Source organism: Euprymna scolopes, chromosome 16 (genome assembly GCF_053919585.1).
Source record: "Euprymna scolopes isolate OS-2025 chromosome 16, ASM5391958v1, whole genome shotgun sequence".
NCBI classification, from domain to species: Eukaryota; Metazoa; Mollusca; class Cephalopoda; order Sepiida; family Sepiolidae; genus Euprymna; species Euprymna scolopes.
The window spans coordinates 83,190,722-83,198,115 of NC_136497.1; positions in this window are offsets into that span (position 1 = coordinate 83,190,722).

Here is a 7,394-nt window from a genome sequence, read left to right on the forward strand (position 1 = left end):
ATATATATATATATATATATATATATAGAGAGAGAGAGAGAGAGAGAGAGAGAGGAAGAGAGAGAAAGAGAGAGAGAGATATGTATATACATACATATATGCAGATACGTGTATATACATATATATATATATATATATATATATATATATATATATATATATATATATATATATATATATATATATATATATATATATATATAAGCATGGGTGCCCAGCCCGGGTATTTGATATTTGTAGGTGTATGTTGAGCAAAAAAATAAAAAAAGGGGTCAATTTTTTTAAACATTGACCCCTATTTTGACCCCTTAAAATGTATTGTTCTGGGCTCAAATCAAGGAACCTATATCTAAAATTTCAAGTTTTTAGACCCAAAATTCTCGGAGAAGTTTGGTAGAGTTCTAAAATGTCAAATCGTTGAACTTTGACCCCTTAATCGCACAATTTCTGGCAAAAAACCGATCACATCGATTTTCCCAAATCTCAGTACCCTTTATATCAAATTTCGAGTCTGTAGACTAAAGATTGACAGAATTATTGCGTAGGGAAATGTACACACACACACACACACACACACACACACACACACACACACACACACACACACACAGACAGACTCTTGCACTTTTATAGATATCCTAGCATTTCAGCCCGGGTATTTGGAGGTGTATTGTGAGCAAAAAAAATTTTTTTTTCAAAACTTTGATCCCTGTTATGACCTCTTAAAATTTATTATTTAGGGCTCAACTCAAGTTATTAAGTTAGATCCATGTCCAAGGTACCTATATCTAAAATTTCAAGGGTGTAGACCCAAAATTTTCGGAGGATTTTGGTAGAGTTCTCAAAGGTCAAATCATTTATTGTTTACCCTTTAATCGGCAGATTTCTGACCAAAAACCGATCACATCGATTTTCCCAAATCTCAGTACCCTGTATATCAAACTTCGAGTCTAGACTAAAAATTGACAGAGTTATTGCGTAGGGAAATGTACACAGACACACACACACACACATACTTTTACTTTTTTAGATATATAGATTGGATTGTTACCAGCTTCCTTGGATTTATTACAATACACGTTGGATCTTTTTACTTGCCGAATACCAAGATATTCCATTACAGGATTTAGCATGCAAGTTCAATATCCTTTTGTTTTGCAGCATCAATATACGCTTTCCCTTATTCTATGTAGTTAAAATGATTAAAAAACTTTAAAAACATTTAATTTAATTTTCTGTTTATTACCTTTAGCAAATCAGTTGCAAACCTTTTATAATATTTGCTAATATTTTCCTCCGAGGAGATGTATAAACATCGAAAACTCATGGGTTAAGGAAATATATTTCACTATACTGTATTCTTTGTCTTGCATGCAATAAGATTTCTATATTTGAAATTAAACTTTTTCAAACCACAAATTTTAAATTCCTAAATTATAGCAGTATACTAGTTTTTTATATATATATATATATATATATATATATATATATATATATATATATATATATATATATATATATATATATATATATATGTATATATACTAGCATTTCAGCCTGGCGTTGCCCGGCTGTTTGGAGGTGTATGTTGAGCAAAAAAAATTAAAAAGTGGTAGGAGGAGACAGGTTTGAACCCATACTGGAAAGGAGGAAGAGAACGGGGAAAATCCTGACGTCCTTGCTGTTATGACCACCGCCAGACCAGGAGTGACGTAGCTTTCAATTAAGGCTACACAATCGAAAGGAGAGGATGACTTTCGAATATATCGGCGAAAAAAGCGCCCCCCCCCCTGTAGAAAAGTGCCAAGTTGAAGGTGAATATATTTATATTTTTAGACATTTTTTTATATTTGTCGTCTTAAATGTCGAACTTCAAAATGATACTGATCTTGTGAAAATCCATCGCCTCAGTCGAAAGTTTTAGGTAGACATGCAAACATACATACATATATATTGAGGAAAACGAGAACATACAACATGCCAAGATGAGGGAGAAGATTAGTAAAGAATATGTACGCCGGGTGAGGAAAATATGCAAAACCCAGCTCACCAATAAAAATAAAATTACTGCCATAAACCAGCTTGCTATGCCTGTATTAACATACAGCTTTGGTATCATTGACTGGCCACAAAAATACATCAACCGGATAGATGTAAAGACACGGAAGCTGCTAACACTTCATAAAATAATATACAGAAATCAGTGTCTACCAAGGCTGTATTTGCCCAGGGGAGAAGGAGGTCTGAGACTCTTAGAGATTAATCATCAACATAGGGCAACTATTGTGAGCACCGGTCAGTATCTGAGAAGCTCCCAGAATGACACCCTCTCAATAGTATATGAACATCAAGAGAGACAAGAGCCAGCAGGACAACATCAGTCACCCAGGTGGCCAAGCATTTTGGTCAGAGCTGTCTCTCAGATGAGGACGAAACACCAAACAAGTGTGCCACAGAAATAGCAAGAAAGAGCTGGCAGAAATATACCGAGACCTTTCAACAGATGAACCTTAAAGAATGGGAACAACATCAGCTTGCAAAATATTTTCTGGGGGAACTCTCTCAGGAATACATAGATAAAGAAGGTTCTTTGGACTGGCTCAAAAGAAGATCCCTCCACCACGATCAGGAAAGGGTCATAATGGCTGCCCAAGACTAGGGATTGATGATCAATGCATTCAAGAAGATGGCAGGGATCAGTAATGACAATAAATGCAGGTTCTGCCATACAGAGTTGGAAAGTGTTGGTCATCTGATATCAAGTTGCAAAATTCTTCTAGGGGACGGCTAATATATAGCGAGACATGATAGAGTATGCAAGTACCTCCACTGGACCATCTGTAAAAAATTAAACATCCAGTGTAGCAGCAAGTCCTGGGAACATCAACCTGAAAGAACAGTTGGAAATGACTTATATACCATACATTACGACCATGTAATCCCTACAGCCACCTACCTTGAAAATGCTGCTGTGAAACCTGATATAGTTATATGGAATAAGTCAGAGAGAGTTGCAACCTTGATTGAAGTGAGTGTTCCTAATGATGGCGGTCTTAACAGAGCTGAAAGAGAGAAACAGACCAAATACCGAGGTCTCATGTATGATATGAAAAGAAACTGGAATCTAAAGGGGATATCAATCATACCAGTTATCATAGGTGCCACAGGACTTATGAAGAAGAACCTGGAGTCCTACCTAACTAATATTCCTGTTGAACCAAGTGCAAAAGAGATTCAGACAATTGCACTTAAGGCAACAGTGAGGATACTAAAAAGAGCTCTCGGTTGGTTTCAATAAAAAAAGCGGGGCAATGTTGGCAGCTGGTTTGGCTGCCCATACCCAGCATTACAATCTTCAAAGAAAGAAAAATTAAAAATATATATATACATACATACATTTATATATTAGTAACTTAAAATTTTCGACCCAAACCGATTAAAAAGCTTGACCTATCTATGAATGCCCTTTATGTAAAATTTCAAATGTTTAGATATAAAATTGTCTGAGTAATTTGGTAGAGACCGCAGACGTCAAATTTTTTAAACTTTGACCCCTTAACATTTATTGTTTTGGGCTCAAATCAAGTTATTAAGTTAGATCCATGTCCAAGAAACCTATATAAAAAATTTCAATTGTTTATATTCAAAATTAGCGGAGAAATTTGGTAGAGTTCTCAAAGGTCAAATCGTTGAACTCTGACCCCATTAACAGCCAAATTTCTGGGCGAAAACGGATTACAAATATTTCCCCAAATCTCAATACCATGTATATAAAATTTCAAGTCTGTAGACTAAAAATTGACAGAGTTATTTCATATGGAAATGTACACAAACACACACACACACACACACACTTTCACACACACACACACACACACACACACATATATATATATATATTCTTCATAATACATACACACTGTATAAAAATCGATAGAAAATTGGCTCTATAATAATATATACGAAATCTGCATGAATTGAAATATCATATTTATGTATATTTTACGACCAGACTTTTTATATTGAAGCTGGGTTAGTGCATTCTTATACCAATGCAATAAGTGTTCAGTGAAAGCACATCATTCTTAGGTGCTTCTGTACATGGCCATCAGACTCTTAACTAATCTCAACATCACACAAATGAGAGATGCTACTTCTGTCTGGTACGCTGTCTCAATCATACAGTCTCAGGTACCTTTTCCATGATGCTTTTATTGGACGTGTCATTCAATCCGTACTGTCCTGGCTCGTCTGCTGCATCACCCTCTGAAAACTCTTCCTCTCTACATTTTTCATACATCATCGAGGCTTCATCAGATGAAGAAACCATGTGGTCATTGTCAGAAGAAATCATCCTGTTGCACTGAACGCTCATTCTTTATAGGGCTTGGTATTCCATTGATATATTGAGTGTGGGCTATTGATTTTTGTTACTATACACTTACTGAACTGTGTTCTACATCTTTCATGTGGATTCTTCACTGAAACCCAAATGCTGCGTCAATACCCGGCCATGTGTGGATTGAGAACTGTCGATCAGTTTCAAATGCATGTGTGTGTGCAGTCAGAACCACCCCTATTCAGGGTTTAACCGGCTTCCTCCTTCATGGGAGTATGAAATTCACAAGCGATCCCCAGTCGTATGTATATCCCCGTTAGGGGAGATGACAACGTTAGGGTTTTGCAACTTTTTGCAGGGAGGTGTCGACATCCTCCCACATACAGCACCTGGGCTTCACAAATTGGTCACCCATTTTAGTTATAAACCAGGCTCAACGTTGTTTACGTCAGTGATCTGCGCCATTGTCTGTAAGCGGCTCGTATGGCAGACCCTATTCACAAACCTCTATTTCCAACTGCTTCAGGTCCTGGATATGACCTTAAACTATATCCAGTGGTGAGGGTCAACCGACTTGAAAACAACAAATATATTCTATTAAAAAAATTTTCTTCAAAATTTTTGGATTCGGCATTAAATAACCCGATATATTGTAAAGGTTGATATGCCGTAAAACAAACACAGCCAACCAACTGCTTCATGATGTTAGAAAAGTCCTGATAAGGCAAGGTCTTCCAAATGGCAAAACAGCTGGGGTTCACAGTCTATGTCAGGTACAGCCGATTTTCAAAATGGGTTACATCCATTGCAATCCTGCTCCACTGAACTTCATCGCTGTTTGCCTTAACCTTCATTATAGCTCCCATTGCCCCCCCCAAACCAGCAAATGATTTAAAATATTAATGCACAATTCAGGTATACTCATGATATTTAAAATGTTCTCAACCAGTATATACTAAGAAGTTTTTGACTCTTTCTCCACCAAGCAGTGCAATAAACAATAATACAACAGTGAACCCCGATTATGAGGGTTTAACGAAAAAAGAACGTCTTAATCCGCACAGTTCTAACAGGTTAAGAAAAATTATCTCATCACCACTCCCATTCGCTCTTAACAATGTTGGCAAAATCTTCTTAAATCTTCTTAAATTTATTCAATGAACCCATCCCTCAGCATCACCTCTAAACAAAATATTTAAATATTCTTGTATGCCCTCCAATAAACAATGATAACCAAGAAATAAGTTAAGCACCTATTCCATCATGTTTATGTCGGCCAAAGGTAATGTGTGCCTCCTCTCCAACAACAAAAACAAAAAATAATAATGTCTTTCATTCACCAGGTTGCCTAAAATCTATATTCCAAAATTCATAATAATCTCTTCAGAAGGTGGAAAAATCATCTTGTGTAATAACTAGGCTGTTAGAACAGCATGTTCTTTTCATTCTTTTGACTCTCGGGTATATATCCGACACAGTTAGACACGCTTAACCAACGGAGAACCACATCCATCAGTATAAAAACATAAGATAATGACGTCATATTAATTAGAGTCAAAACAATGAAAAGAATATGCTGTTGTTACAGCCCTTATGATAACACACACACACACACACACATTTGTGTGTGTATATATATATATATATATATATATATATATATATATATATATATTTATTTACCAGTGGTAAAAAAACCGGACTAAAGTGCTCAATGTGTAGTCAGAGCAGTATATAGGAAATTTATTACTGTGAGTCCAGAATGAGTTTACAAATTGTTTCAACTAGAGGAAAATCCTCAAAGAGAGGAAAAATCCAACTAGCATCATCAGAATTCATAGATGGACTAAGTTATAAAGTCAAATAAAAATGGAAAGATCGTAGATAGAGGGGAGTTAGAAAAGAAGGGGGAGTGGTGGGGAGAGGACGTTGGAGTTTAAAGTAGTAGGAGTGTATTAAAAAAAGAGAGGGGTTTATAATTAAATATTAATTATGTGTAAATTCTTATATACGTGTTTTTTAACAGTTTAAACTTAAAATACGCTACTTTTGTTGATAACGGCATAAGTAACAGTTAATTTAAAGGATCACCATGGCAACAGGTTGGAGAGTTAATGTTAGTGAAGGAACGGGTTGAAAATGGGGTTTAAAGTAATTTAGCCGGGCGGAGAGAGATTGAAAGATATTTATTGTTTATAAAATGGAAAGAAAAAGAAAAGGAAAAATAAGTTAATGAATTATACTTTACAGGTTTAGTGTAATGATATATATAATTAAATATAATAAATAAATTAGCCGGGCAGGTAGAAATAATACGTTACACATATAATATCATCTCTGTAAAGTCCCACGTTGTTGTTGGGGATAAATTTTGTGATATTATATAGGATGAAAAGGCCTACTAAGTCAGTAGCCTCAGCTGCATCAAAAGCACCCATCGCAAGGTCGAAGGAGGTAGGTTGGTCTTTTTTAGTCCATTGAGAGTCCTGGCTTAGTAGGACAGTTTTACGGCATTTCAGAATGATGTCAGTTTCAAATGGTTGAACATCGGAGAAGGTAGAAGCAAAATCCAAGACAGTGTCAAAAAGGTGTTTAGAAATAGAAGGGTAGTAATTAACTATGTCAAATTGAATAAATGCAGCCTTGTTCTTGTTAGGTATTCTTTTGAACCAATTAATGGTGTCTTCGGTGTTAATCCACTGGGTTAGGTTGAATTTATTTTTGATTTGTTTATTGATTCTTTCAAGAATTGTTTTGCTGATTCTGCCAATTTCGGGTCTGGTGGGGTTGATAAGCCTGGTTTGTGGTCTGGTACGGAAGTGTTCTTTATGGTCTTTTATGAGGAGGTATGCATTTTTAGTATCTAGCTTAGCTACCCTGTTGCTTAGGTTTAAAGTATTTGTGATTATTTTACTTTCTATATTAATGTCTTTGATTAAGTCAATATTTGATTTTTTGTATGTTGAGGTGAGATTATCATTTAGAAGTTTTAAGTATTTTTGTTTGGAGACTTTGTAGAAATTTTGTGATTTATCAGCCTTGAGGTATATTTGCT